Raw genomic sequence first — 15413 nt, 5'->3', positions numbered from 1 at the left:
TTCGGCGTGTCGCCTGGGGCGCCGCTAACGATGCGTCGATGGGCCGCACGCGACAGCGCCGGCGGCTGACGGCGAAAGCCAGGTCAGGTCTCTCTCTCTTCCCCAATTTCTCTCTCTCTCTTTCTCTCTCTCTCCAGGCGCTTTGTAGTAGCGACAAGTGGCCGCCCGGGGTTTGAGGCACGCGCCGCAATCGATTGCCATCGCGCGCTCTGGCCGCGCGAGCGCTGGCTCAAACTGCCGAACCAATGCAGGAGTCCTGCTCCCCCCACCTCGCAACGTGGGATCCCCTCATCCCCTCCCCCCCCCCTTTTTTTTTGCAAGAGTTCGCCATGGTCGCTGTCTGTGTTCTAGTGTTGCCAGCTGCCTGGAGAGGGCTCTTCCACCCGCTTTTCTTCGTAACTTCATGCACTTACTGCCCGTTTTTTTTTTCTACGCCGTAGCTGCTTGCTTTGATACCGCGGCGATGTGAAGCGGAGAGTCGACGAGCGGTTCCGTTCTGTTCTGAGCGCACGAATCTTTATTTTGCGCACACGTGGCCGATGACGTTAGGTTGACGCTGGAACGCGTGGCGCGCTCTGCATGACACACGGCTCTGTTGTCGTTTTCGCCTCGGAGCGCCGTCCGCGTGTTCGGTCGCGTGCGGCACGGAGCAGACCTTTCGGCTTCCTAATTGACTCTCGAGTCTATATTGTGGGCGCCGGCATGGAGGAGTGACCGGCGGGGAAAATGAGAAGTGCATTGACGATGGTTCGAATGGCTATTGCCTCCAGCAATGGCCTCCGTAAAAGTAAGAGGAAAGGAACCTGTATAATAACCGGCTGTGGAACGATGAAGTCTGGCTTAGTAGCCGTGAGAAAAAAAAAAAGGACTTACAGGAACGATGAAAACAGTCCCTTAGCTTGTATTAAGTTGGCGGAAGCCGTGAAGAATACGGGCATAATAAATTTTGATCGATTAGATGAGAAAAAACTGATTTGCTTAACGTTACAGTGATTATGAGGAAGTCAATTGGTCCTTTGAAGTTAGCGAAAAGTGGCAATCACATGGGGCCAATTTTTTATGGTCTTTCGCTGCGGCATTATCCAATGTGAAGGCAGTAATCTTACGATGCGCGATGTACTGGTCTTATTGTACTTTACACTGCACATTCGTGCCGCTGCGATGCGCCAGAGTCATGTACTTTGTCTCTTAATATACGTAGATTTCACCGAGCCCATCAGTATTATGAAGTCGCTTCAACCTGGGCGTTAACCGATGTAACGTTAAAGACGTCGCAGTTTTACCGAAGTCGTGAAGTATTTTTTTTATTTATTTATTTATTGTACATACTTTCAAGGCCGGCAGGCACAACAGAAAGGAGTGGTAGAGTACATTATTTGCAGAACGAGAGAATAATAAAAAAAAAATAATGAAGGAACTATAAAGCACTTTGAACAGCAAGCTTGAAATTGGTGCTGTCACAAATGGTGACTAAGGAGGCGGGAAGGCGGTTCCATGCAGTGGCGGTTTTGGTAAAAATGAACAATGGTATAAATTAGTGCGGCAAGATGGCACTTCAACTTTGTGTTGATGATCGATGCGAGATGAGATGTAACTGGGTCTGGTGAAGAGATTTTCTTTCAAGAAAGGATTGAGGTAGTATATTTTATGAAAAAGACAAAGGCGAGAATGCTTGCGACGTAGTGAAAGGTCAGGTAGATCTAATGTTTTTTTCATGGATGTGACGCTAGAATGACGTGAATAATTAGAGAGGATAAAGCGCGCTGCGCGGTTCTGAATGCTTTCAAGTGAATTAATGAGATTGGAATGAGCAGGGTCCCATATGGCACACGCATATTCTAATTTTGGACGGACGAGCGTTTTGAACATGGTAAGCTTTAGTGAGGTCGGAGCGGATGCAAAGTTACGTCTTAGATAACCTAATGTGCGGTTAGCATTGTTAGTGATATATTCAACATGCATGTTCCACGAAAGATTGCTAGTAATATGCAGGTCAAGATACTCATAAGAGTTAACAACCGACATGACAGTACCATTAATAGAATAGGGGGGGCGGATCAGAAGGGGTAGAGCGGCAGGAGACGCGCATATGTTTGCATTTATTTGTGTTAAGCTGCATTTGCCATTTGTTACACCAATTTGATACACTAACCAGATCATCTTGAAGCTTACTGGAATCATTAAGGTTAGTTATTTTGTGGTAGATGACGCAGTCGTCCGCGAACAGCCTAATGATTGAGTTAGAGATACAGTCAGGAAGGCCATTAATATAGATGAGAAAAAGCAGGGGCCCCAGTACGGATCCTTGCGGTACACCGGAGGTAACTGAACAAGGTCTAGAGGTATAATTATTAGCGGTTACATACTGGGTCCTGTTAGAGAGAAAATCCTTAATCCATGCAAATATGTTTGGGTCAATATTAAGAAGAGAAAGTTTGAAAATAAGTAAATCATGAGAAACAGAATCAAAAGCTCGCGAGAAGTCCAGAAATACACAGTCAGTATCAAGTTGCTGATCTACATTAATAAACAAGTCATTGGTAAAAGACAAGAGTTGGGTTTCGCAGGAAAAGAATTTTCTAAATCCATGTTGTGCGTTGTTAAAGAAAGAATTCATCTCGAGGAAATTAATGAGGTGTGAATAAATTATGTGCTCTAATATTTTACTTGGAATGCATGTCAATGAAATAGGTCAATAATTATTGGAGGAATGAGTGTCACCTGATTTATGGACCGGAACCACCTTTCCCACCTTCCAGTCTTTGGGCAGGGTAGAAAGCTGTAGGGACTGGTCAAAAATCTTTGATAAAATAACACTTGAAAAAACTTCAGTACACTTTAGCATTTTTGAATTAATGAAGTCGGGACGACATGATGAAGAAATTTTTTTATTTCTGATAAGTTTGCCGATGCCAATCCAGTCGAGCGAGATAGGATCCATAGGCGGAAAACTTGGGGACGATAAGAATGGAAAATTTGGCTGTACTGATCGCTGAAAAAATGACGAGAAGGTATTATTCAGAATTTCGCAGCACTCGTGACTTTGAACTGGCACGTCTGATTGGATTAATTGAAGAACATTCTTTTTAGTACCTGCAACAATAGACCAAAACTTCCGGGGTTAGAAACCAGAAACGAGGGCAGAGTATTATTTAGGAATGTGTTTTTGGCACTGGCCGTTGCCGAACAATATTCACTGGCAATGCGGTGATATCGAGACCAATGATCAGGATGATTTGTAGCTTTAGCCCGGCGAAACACCCGTTTTTTTTTTTGTTGCGCAGGCGCTTTAGTGCATTATTAAACCATGGTGATCAGGGGTTCGAAGGTACTCTCCTTTTAGGTATGTAGCGGTCAATTATCGATAGAAGTTTGTTTTTATAGAGAGACCAGTTTTCGTCAACTGTTCGTTGCGAAAAGTTCATTAAGTAGTTCGTAATGAAAGACTCAAATTCGGCTGTTATTGACGAGGCATCAGCTCTGTTGTAATCTAGTATAATCTTTGAGCTTTTTTTAGTAGTAACATGCGCGTTAAGAGTGAAATGGATCATTACATGGTCGCTTATACCTTGCAGGAACGTTAGAGGTGAAACCAAGTTGGGGGCAGTGGTAAGAATGAGATCCAGGATATTGGCAGAAGTCAGTGTAGTGCGCGTAGGGTAGTGCACAAGTTGAATAAGGTTAAAATCGTGGCACAGGTCCAAAAATTCTAAAAATTGAGGACAACTCTGTTTCACAACTACGTCATCCTTCGACCACACAACATTGGGAAAATTCAAATCCCCTTGCATAAACAAGGGTGATGTGGGGTATCTAACAATGAGGTTATTAATCACATCATGAAGTTCATGGCAAAACGAAATAGGGGGCAGCGGGTGGTCTATAACAGGCACAGAAAATAAGCTCGCGATTGGAAATGACAACCCGTACACACACAAGTTCTAATGACGATGTAATCGGAATGATGTGAGAAACAAGAGCATCTTTGACACCGATAAGAACTCCCCCTCCTGATCGAATGTCGCGGTCATATCGGTATAAACTATAGGGTGGGCACGGGATAGCGGCAACCATGCAGTCGCCGCTAAACCCTTTTTGCTTCTTCATGCAGTTCATCGTGCTCCTTGGAGTATGGCTGTATCCCTCGACCTGCGCATGTGCGGTTTCACCAGTGCTCATCTATAATGACTCACCGACACCGTTGCCAGTCCGGCTATCTGACGCAAGTCAAGATCTTTGGTGCCAGCAAGTAATCCAGGGCGCCATCTTCATACCTTTGCACACGGATTCACAGCCGCCAGGAGCGACATCTCCCTTCTGGCTCTACTTAAGCAGCTGCCTTCGTCCGGCCACTTTCAGTGGGCACGGGATAGCGGCAACCATGCAGTCGCCGCTAAACCCTTTTTGCTTCTTCATGCAGTTCATCGTGCTCCTTGGAGTATGGCTGTATCCCTCGACCTGCGCATGTGCGGTTTCACCAGTGCTCATCTATAATGACTCACCGACACCGTTGCCAGTCCGGCTATCTGACGCAAGTCAAGATCTTTGGTGCCAGCAAGTAATCCAGGGCGCCATCTTCATACCTTTGCACACGGATTCACAGCCGCCAGGAGCGACATCTCCCTTCTGGCTCTACTTAAGCAGCTGCCTTCGTCCGGCCACTTTCAGTGGGCACGGGATAGCGGCAACCATGCAGTCGCCGCTAAACCCTTTTTGCTTCTTCATGCAGGTCTGTGAAGCTCCGTCTCTTTACTCTAAACGTACGAGTAACGTCTGTCTGCTGCTTTTCCCGTGCCCAAGTGTATTTTTTGCCTCACTGTGTGAATGTGCGTTTGTTGCAAGGCTACTCATCCTATCTGGTGACGTTGAACTTAATCCGGGACCCGCAACTGACGCGCAGTACAAAGAACTTCTTGCAGCCATTTCTGCCCTTTCAGCAAAAATAGATTCACGACACACAGAGGTAATGAGTGGTCTCGCCGAATTAAAGGAAAAACAGGCTCAATTAACTAATCAAGTGTCCGATTTAACCACTAGATTAACGACAGTTGAATCGCTTGTTGAATCACTTGAGCTTAACCCATCGTCAGCTGACATACCTGCAGTTGTAGCTCACGCCGTTAAAACTGAAAATGCCTCCCTCCTGACACGTCTCGATGATCTAGAAGATCGCTCCCGCCGGGATAACTTAATATTTTATGGTATTTCTGACACTCCGTCAGAAACATGGGCGCAGTCCGAAAAATTGGTGTGCGAATTTTTATCTCATCATCTTAAGTTTGAGGTCCCCGAGAATATGGTATGTAGAGCCCACCGACTTGGCTCGTATACTGCTAATAAGACTCGCCCGATTATAATGAAATTTTCTTGCTCAAAACTAAAGGATAAAATTCTGGCACTAAAATCTAATCTGAAATCCACCGGGGTATCTGTGGGCGAAGATTTCTGCCGAGCAACGCGCCAGTCTAGGAAAAAGCTGCTTGATTTTGCTAAGGCATCAGGACAGACATACTCAATACGGCTAAATAAATTGTTTTTGAACAAGAAGTGCTACGTTTACTGTTCTACCACTGACAATGTATGCGAAGTCAACATGCCACGTGCAGCACGCTCTTCTGTTCGGTCGCGTCAAGCTATCGAAGGAAATGGTTCGACATAGCTAGCACATGCGCAATCTAATAACACCATATCTGTCTTTTTCACTAACGTGCGAAGTCTACTAAATAAACGTGCTGCGGTGTCCTCACTGATTGATTCATGCGCTGCTGACATAGTATGTCTCACTGAAACATGGCTCTCTGCTCGGATAAAAAATAGCGAAATTTTTGATTGTGAAAAATTGTATTCATGTTATCGCTGCGATCGTGGTGTGCGATCAGGTGGAGGTGTCTTGATTGCAGTATCTGAAACGCTCACTTCAAGCTCAGTTTCCATAGAAACACCACTTGAACTTGTTTGCGTGCGCGTTGTACTCGACAACAGAGATGTTATATTTTGCACATGCTATCGCCCTCCTACTGCTTCGACATCATTTTGCGATGACCTTCACGACGCATTGAACAAATTAGTTGTCAGATACCCTAACGCTCCCCTTTTTCTTCTTGGTGACTTTAACTTTCCCGATATCATTTGGCGTAACGACATGGCAACGTCCCAGTCTTCTCAGAGTACCCAGTTCATAAACACTTGTTTGGATTTCCACTTCACCCAGCTTGTACTGAAACCAACGCGCGTGTCTGCCTCTTCATCTAACATACTAGATCTGATTCTCACTACGAACCCTGACACAGTTTCCCCAATTATTTACATAAAAGGCTTAAGTGATCACCTTGCACTCACTTTTCATATCAACGCACGGGCTCCTGTTAAGAAAACTACGAAGGTGATCCGCGATTACAGCAAAGCCGACTTGGCTTCCATCACCGCTGAAATGGAAAATTTCGCAGCTTCTTACATCGCTAATTGCGATCAGCGCTGTGTTGAAGAAAACTGGTGCATTTTCAAAAATAAATTGTTGTCATTAATCGAACGTTTCGTACCGCAAAGGACAGTCGCTTGCAAGCCACGGTCCCCTTGGTTCAACCCCTTTTTGAAGCGACTACGTAACAAAAAAAAGCGGTTGTTTCGTCGCGCAAAAGCTTCATGCAGTGACGTTGCTTGGTCCGCTTACTACCTCACTGAAAATGACTACAACACAGCCTCCGCTAGTGCGAAACAGCATTTTTATTCTGTTACCCTTCCGTCCATCTTACAAACTAATCCTCGCAAATTCTGGACCATAGTTAACGGTACACCAAGCAAAATAATCCAATTAACATACCCAAATGATCAACCTGTTGCTCCTGAAGAATGCTGTAATGTATTTAATGATGTTTTCTCTTCACATGTTACCACAATGCCACGTGGATTACCGCTTGTATCCAATTCTGGTTTTTCGCCCATGGATCCAATCTCTATTGACTGGGTTGGTGTTAGCTGCCTAATTAACAATCACAAAACGTCCTCCTCTGCCGGCGCAGACTGCCTGAACTCAAAAATTTTGAAGTGTACTAATGTATTTTCTGCTGTTATTTTGTCGCACATTTTCACTCAGTCATTACAGCAGTCTGTTCTTCCACACGACTGGTGCGTGGGAAAGGTGATTCCAGTTCATAAATCAGGTAACACACACTTACCAAGCAATTACAGGCCTATCTCACTAACAAGCATTTCATGTAAAATTCTTGAGCATATAATATATTCTCATTTGGCTGAGTTTTTAGAATCAAACTCCTTTTTCAACCCCTGTCAACATGGTTTCCGTAAGTTCTTTTCCTGTGAAACACAGCTCTTAACATTTACTAACGATCTCTTTGCAATTTCTGATCTAGGTACCGACATTGACTGCGTATTTCTTGATTTTGCCAAAGCCTTTGACTCTGTGACCCATGATTTACTTCTGCTTAAGCTGTCTCAACTTAACTTGGACGCTAATGTACTCGAATGGATAAAAAACTTTCTTTCTAACAGGACGCAGTTTGTAAACACTAATAACTGTAATTCTCGGTTTTCTAACGTACCAGCAGGTGTTCCTCAAGGGTCAGTCCTGGGTCCACTTCTCTTTCTAATCTATATTAACGATCTTCCGAACTGCGTTCTTTACTCTTCCATAAAGCTTTTCGCGGATGACTGTGTTCTTTACCGTAAAATTACTAATCCTTCAGATTCGCAAGAGCTGCAGGACGACCTTAACCGCGTAATTGAGTGGTGTTCTAATTGGTGCATGCAACTAAATTCAAATAAATGCAAGGCCATGCGTATATCTCGTAACGCTGCCACACACACCTACTTTATCAATGGTGCACCTGTGACGTCAGTTAGCTCTTACAAGTATCTCGGCCTTCACATATCAAATAACCTTTCTTGGCACTCGCATATTGACTATGTTACTAAAAACGCTAATAGCATGCTTGGTTACTTACGCCGTAATTTTAGCTCTGCCCCTTCTTCCCTGAAGCTAACTCTTTATAAAACTTTAGTTCGCTCCAAATTGGAGTATGCTTCAGCCATTTGGGATCCGACTCAGTCTTCATTAGTTTCTACTCTTGAAAGTATTCAAAATCGAAGTGCACGCTTTGTATTTAATTATTCTCGCTATGCAAGTATTTCTTCAATGAAACGAACTCTTAACTTACCTGATCTTTCGTCACGCCGCAAATCTTCCCGTCTCTCCCTTTTTCACAAAGTTTTTCACTTGAACCCCCTGTTAAAAGAGACCCTTCTTGCCCCTCCGTCTTATATTTCTGCCCGCACTGACCACAGCCTTAAAATCGGGGTGCCATTGTGCCGTACTAACCGGTACAGTGACTCATTCATCCCCAGGACGAGCACGGACTGGAATCGCCTTCCCGCCTCAATCGCACTCATCACCGACCCTACTAACTTCAAGACCGCCGTTCAAAATGCCTTTTGTTAGTATTTTTGTTAATACTTTTTTGTTTGTATTTTTTACTGCATTACTTCTTGTTTTGACTCCACTCCTTTCTGTAACGCCTCCGGGCCTTGAAAGTACGTGAAATAAATAAATAAATAAATAAATAAGTGTTTTCACAATCCAGTATTTCACTGCTGCTTATTTTTGCTGATAGCCACGTTTCCGTAATGATAACAATGTCAGCAGAACAGGAATCAATGGCTGATGATAAAGCTATGCGTTTGTTGAGTACACTTCGTGCATTAGTGAATAGTATTGATAGGCTTTTGACGTTTTGGTGTACGGCAGATAGCTATGAAGAATCATTCACCTGGGCGGCAGCGGACTCAGGTACGGCGGCTGGCACGTGTGAAGGGGGATACATTTCACAGATGCAATCGGTGGCTGCGCAGTAAACGTATGTTTTTTTGTTAATGATTAGTTTATTATAACGCAGTGTAAAATTCTGTTTACTGGCGTTTCCGAAGTCTATAAGTCTCTTACGCAATTGCCTGGTATTTTTGCAGAAATCCTCCCCTACAGATACACCAGAGCCCTTTAGCTTTGCCCTCAAGGAAAGGATGCTTTCTTTAATCTTAGATGCCGAGAACATAACAATTATGGGGCGGGTATTATTCGCAGAAAACGACCCCAATCGGTGCGCTCTAGATACAGCCGTGTCTGGCATAGAAATATCGAAATGCATTGACAGTATGTCCCGAATTCGCGTTTCAGACTCAGCCCAAGTCTATGTGGAACTGTCAGTGATACCGTAAAAGAGCAGGTTATCCCTCCTTGATCGATCCTCAAGGTCGTCAAGGCGAGAGGCAAGGATACTGTTTTCGTTTTTGACTGCTTCCTTGACTGCTTCCTCGATTTCGGCCATAGGTGGCGAGTTCTCGAAATTCTCTACAAAGGATTCTACTTTAGTTAGCCTGGTAGTTAAATCAGATACGGTTTGAGCGAGTGCGTCTTGTTTTTGTTTAAGTTCACCTAGTGCACCCATAACTTCGGCATGTCTCGAGTCAATTTTAGACGACAGGTCGCTGATTACCGCAAGTAATTGCGTATACTGTGCACTAGAATCATTGAGAGGCCCGGGATTCGTCTCGACATCGCCACAAGCCAATAATGCCCTTGCCACTAGTACACAGTGGCGTAGCAACAGGGGGGGCCGGGGGGCCGTGGGCCCCGGGTGCAAGGGGCCAGTGGGGGGGGGGGGGGGGTGTCATATACGTCTGAAGACACCCTTTCCGCCGGCTACACCCGGGGGGGGGGGGTGACAGAAGACCTATGAGCCCCGGGTGCCAGACGACCTAGCTACGCCACTGCTAGTACACAATCACAAAAGCATTGGAATAACACACTTGGGCACGGGATAAGCAGCAAACAGAGATTGTTCGATCGCTTGCTAAGAAGTGATGTTTTTTTACCAACCTGCATGTAGAACAGAAACGGGTTTGTGAGCGACGAATGCATTGTCGCCGCTATCCCGTGCCCACTGAAGGCCGAAGTCGGATCCGCCGCCCTTTTGTACTCTTCTGATGAGACTGTCGGTGACGATGCCGCTGGCCAGCCGCTGACTGAAGGGACGCCGTAATCCAAGTAAGGAAGATAGCATGCTCCATCATGGTCGAAAGTTGGTGCTGATTGCGGCGTTATCGGTGAAACTGCTGATGCTTCGGACGAGAGATATGCTCCCAGCAAAGTGGCGATCTGCATGTAGAACAGAAACGGGTTTGTGAGCGACGAATGCATTGTCGCCGCTATCCCGTGCCCACTCTCTGAGCCATCCGTTTGTTCAGCTCTTCTTGTGCGGGCCTTCTGCAACGCCAGCCTTTTTACGTTCTCCATCAAACGCTCATTCGTGCCTCCGCAAGTAGCCTTGTTGGTAGGCCCTTTCCTGCTAGCTGAGGGCCAAGCGCTCAGGTTGTGCCGCCTCTTGAGGTCGGGGACCTGGAGGCAGATTCGGCTCCTGAATGACCTACTTCTATTGGGGTGTTCAAGGAATTCGTCCCCAAGCAGGCTCGCTCAGGAATTCCACCGACAGTTGAAGGTGGTGTCTCTTCTCACAGAAGCTTTTTGTCGTGCCATTCGTCCCAGAGTCACTGGTAATCCTCCTGGTCCTCAACCAGGCCAGCCAGTTGCCAAACTGGGAGAAGAGCTGATTCCGCACCAAGTGGAGAAAGTTTTGAGGTTGGGACCTAAGTTCTGCGTTCCGTCTAAGGTTGACAAAGTCGAGGTGTTGTCCCTTGTTAGAACCACTGCAAGTAGAGCCGCTTCCCCCGAATGCGAAAGGGTGGTTCTGGAGTGTGTTGAAGCACTTTCATTGGGAACTTCCGGTCCCTGTCAGCCTAAGGTATCCAGCATCGTCGAATCACTGCGGAGTAGGGACTTCAAGTTGCTAGTGTCAGGTAAAGAAGGCGGCTTTGTTGTATGCCACTCTCTGCAATTTCACCTTACCGCAGAATCCACGCTCAAAGAAAATTTCAATATTGCCGATGGGTTCACCCCTTCCAAAACCAAGAAATTCGCTGTAGGCAGGTGTGAGGAAGCCGGTCTAGAAAAGTTGTCTAGTGTGATGAAGCACTCCAAGGAATTGTGCCTTTCCGCCTTTTTCACTGTCGAAACCCACTAGATGGGCCACCCCTTCAGAGTCACTGTTTTGCAAGTGGGCACTTGGCAGAAGTGCCTCGAGTTTTACCTTTTGGAAGGTGTCAGGCAGCTTCCAATAAATGACCCGTTTTTAGTCGACAGAGGTAGACCAGTTCCTAAAGCAGTCAAGCATCAAAAGAGCACAGGCATTCTCGGTAGACATCAAGGGCCTATATTATTCCCTACCTCAAGATGACCTCTTCGCCGTTGTGCAAGAAGGCATAGAAATGATAGACGAAGTTCGGTTCCAGAACACAGTTGGCACCAACCTCGCCAATTTCTTTGACCTGCTGCAGGATTACCTGAGATCTACCGTCGTCCTGCATAATGAATAGTTCTATGTGCAAAAGAACGGGATGTGCATAGGCTCTCGCATTACGCCCATAATGAGTGATTTATTGTTGGCGCACTATTATAATCTCCTCCAGGAGCAACTCAGCACAACAATTCCTGTGAAGGTGTTTCGCCACGTTGACGATTTTCTGGTGATACTTTCTGCCCCCCTCCCCCCCTAATGAAGCCACAACCCTGTTCGACGAAATGTTTGAAAAATTTAGGAGCATCTATCGAGGTTTGACGTTCACAAGGGATTTGCCTGAAAAAAGGCCAAATCCGCTTCCTTGACCTGGCACTACACCTCCAGGAGGGGCATACGTGTTGGATGTATGCCCCGCGCTCTAAGAAACACTTGCTCCCCTTGACATCAATTATTCAAAAGTGGTGTAGCGCTCCATCGCCCTAGGGGCCCTAAGAAACGCGGTCGTTCGCTCTTGCCCCCGCTCGATGTCCTGCAGCTTCTCCAATCAAGCCCAGCGGCTTAATGGAAGTGGCTATCCTGCACAACTGCTCTCATCCTTGACCGGAAGTTTTATTGCAAGAGGTTCGTTCCCCCAAGAAACAGCGCGAAGCGGTTGATGACGTTACCAAGACTGTTGAAACCCGTATATACATGGTGTGTCCCATCGCATCAAGAAAGCCGCAGGCCGGGCCGGTGTAAAGGTGGTGTTTACCGCCCCTAACAAGTTGGGAAGGTTGGGCAATAAAGTCAACGAAAGGCGGAGAACACCTGGACTGTGCAATAAGCAACATGTCGCCAAGCCTGTAGATTGCAGTACGAATGTACTGTATTCTATTCCCACCTCTTGCGGCTGCACTTACATAGGGAAAATAGGACGTTGTATCAATGATCGTTTGCGTGAGTATGCGCACTGTGTCAAGATTAAGACTGGCAGCAATCTGGCTGTTCATTGTGCAAAGTGTGGCTGTTCACCACTCCTGGGCGACGCACGTATGTTGAAAAGGTCCAGCAACCAGATGGCCAGAGAAATCTTTGAGGCATTTTCAATGTGTCAGTTAGGAGCCACCTTTGTTAGTTCCCCTTCCATAATGTGTATGGGTATAGCGGTATTGCTTAACGTTATTGACGCATGCGCAGCAGGAGTTGACCGACAATGACTCGCCTTTCCTTTCTGCTTTCACTCTCTTTATGCCCGTTGCGGATTGTTTATATTTGCGCAGGCTTCAATAAAGGTGTTATTGGGAGTCAGCGCTCGTCCTGTGTCCTCCCTTGTCCGTGTTTTTTCGGCGCTGTTTTAAATATGAATGATCCGTACCAACTAGCTCGCACCCAAACCCTTCTGAGTCATTATTTAAATAAATTGTGTACGTGCATGGTGTTTACAGTGGAAATTTAAAAGAATGCTGAAGTGAGAAAATACAAATGAGGCAGCCGACGCTATAGTGCTTTTAATGCGCGTGTCCACCTATTATCAGGATTTGAAGAAATACAACGAAAGTATGGATTAAAAGCCGTGCACGTCCGCGCCAACAGTGATGCAGTAAGCTATTAGCCCCAATAATATTTCGAGTGAAAAGGTCGAAGAAAGTCAAAAGAAACCTGAAATAATGTGGACGACAATGCTCTGGTAATGCCACTTCAGGTGTGTGTGTGGGTGGGGGGGGAGAAGGGAGGGCCTCTTAGCGCCCCCTCGCCCCCGCCTCCCTTCGTCGGCACCTATGGTACCAAGCGCACCCCATGCCTAAAAGGTTGTACCGATCCATTAAGGGAGAATAGAACAGAAACATTTATTTCTAAAGCAAGTGTACGATACCAAGCTTCAAGAAGCATTTTGCATTGAATAAAAATTAGCCTACAATATAAATGGCTGTGCTCAGCAGATTATTTTTTACAGTTACAAAAACAACATGGAGCAAGGATGACCAGGCTAGATCTCCCCTGTGTAAATGCAAATTCATTTGTGGGAGACAGCAACATAACATCGTAAACCAAACATCGAACTGTCTGGAGGCGGAGCAATTATTCTTTCAGAAAAAACAGATTTCATGACATTGGCATTTGTCGCGCATGCGTTCTACATATATGGTAACAGAGAGAGGGTAGATCCAGTCAGATACAGTAACACATCAGCCATTTAATTTAAAGGCTAACTGCAATGACACTTACACAGCGCAAATGGCCTATTTTCAGTGAGTGTATTAATATACAATAGGCTTGAAGCAAAACACTGCCTTTCCATCGGGAAAAGGTCCAGTGACCAAACCTTCTTGATATCCCAACTTGAAAAAAGAACGACCGCCTTTACTGCTTGACGGCTGAGATGCATGATTCATAACGTTGAGAACCAGTGCCGACCCTCAGCATGACCTCAAAGATTAGGGACGGTGCGCTTAAATATCTCAGATGGAATTGACGGTGTATTCACTAACCACCAAGTTCACACGTCTCTGCTTAGGTGCTACTCAAAGGCTGCTTATAAGAACACAACGTAACTACCATCCGTGTAGTTTTCCCAAATTTTGCTTTAAGAATTAAAACTATTCATTGATAATTTATACAAAAGTACTATATATTCTATAATTGCTTATAAATTATAACCACCTTAGTGAAAGCCAAATTTCGTAAAAGCTGACCTTTAAGTGCGACCCCATAATGCCGGGCACCTGCAACAACGTAACGAGATCTACGAGATAATGATAATGTACAAAAGGCTGTTGATATTGTAGAAGCTCTAAGAAAAGATGTAGAAAGCGAATGTATAATAACAGCAGTCAGAGCATTACACAGAAGCTTAAGCAGTGCGAGAACAGTTGCCGAAAGCTAAGCTAAAGAAGGCTGAGCAAAATTTATGAGCCGAAAATATAAACACCAGCAAAGTGAAATGGAAAAAATAGCGACACCAGCCTGTTCACACAGCGAAGCGTCAATAAACTTAACATTGTTTTACATGATTAATATTGCGGCTGGCCGAGTGGGTACCTGATTGACTGAAGTTCAGCATGTTGAGTGTAAGTGTAATCAAAGTGTAACTTAAGATTTGTAGTGGAGTGTGTGGTGTAACATTTGGGATATTCCATTTTATGTGTTCTATAGTTGTGTCCGCATGAAATAAGAATAATGGTGTTTAAAATCGTCACCAATCAGCGACAAAAGAGACAGTTAAGGATAATTAGTTAAGTCAGGCTAAGAGCGCTTGAACGAAAAGTCGCAGCGCGTAGGATAAAGGTTCGGGCTATAAGGATGCCATGTTCACAAGGTAACGCGGTAACAGAACATTGTTTGCCACTAACTGACAATGTCCTTTGAAGAAATAGAGAGGTTCCTTTTTTTTAAAGTTGCTGAACCTAGGTTTTATAAGGAGGGCTGCCTGAACAGAACAAACATTCACATTCAAATATATGTATAACCTATTCATTGGGTTGCTGAGCCTCGAAGCACTACAAGAAAGTGTTACCTAAAATGAAACGTGATAAAGATGAAGTTTCGAGAAGGACTTCATATAACGCGCAACGCCCAGATATTTGAGAGTCATTGTGGCGAGTGGGTTTTTGACGATATGACAGCGAGACGAAAACGAGATGTTTTGTCTAAGCTCAACTATGGCACATTTAGGACACTTAGTGGCATATTAATAGAGTGAAGTCATACTTCAAGCGCGCATAGGTAGTAGCCGCAATAACTTATACATAAACGTCTATATGAACGACGACTAAATGCTACAGGAAGAGGTTTGACAGCGTAGATGGTATTTGCCGCGGATGTATGCAAGCCAGATAAACACGGCATATGCTCCGAAGGGAAAGTTATTACCAGCGCAATGTGGACCAGGCAAGCTCAGCAATTCAAAAAGCACGTAGGTTTAAAAGAAGCCACGGGGAGACTGTAGGTAGGTATAAGCAACAGGAGGACAGATGATTGAATGAGAACGTTTGCAGAACAGATGCATCAGGGCATGAAGAGTGTCAGGCGAATTGCACGGCAAGTTTACCTTTGTCGTCAGTCTCAGAT

General features: G+C 45.2%; 1 protein-coding gene across 2 annotated transcripts in view; it reads right to left on the bottom strand.

The window, feature by feature from the left end:
- sim (bHLH transcription factor single-minded) overlaps positions 1 to 15413 on the bottom strand; it is a 139893-nt gene that overhangs the window by 76905 nt on the left and 47575 nt on the right. The gene's annotated exons all lie outside the window — the stretch shown is intronic.

The sequence above is a fragment of the Dermacentor andersoni genome, chromosome 6 (assembly GCF_023375885.2).
Source record: "Dermacentor andersoni chromosome 6, qqDerAnde1_hic_scaffold, whole genome shotgun sequence".
Classification (NCBI taxonomy): Eukaryota; Metazoa; Arthropoda; class Arachnida; order Ixodida; family Ixodidae; genus Dermacentor; species Dermacentor andersoni.
Note: the sequence above shows the minus strand (reverse complement) of the source record. Positions and strands in the feature narration are given on the sequence as shown.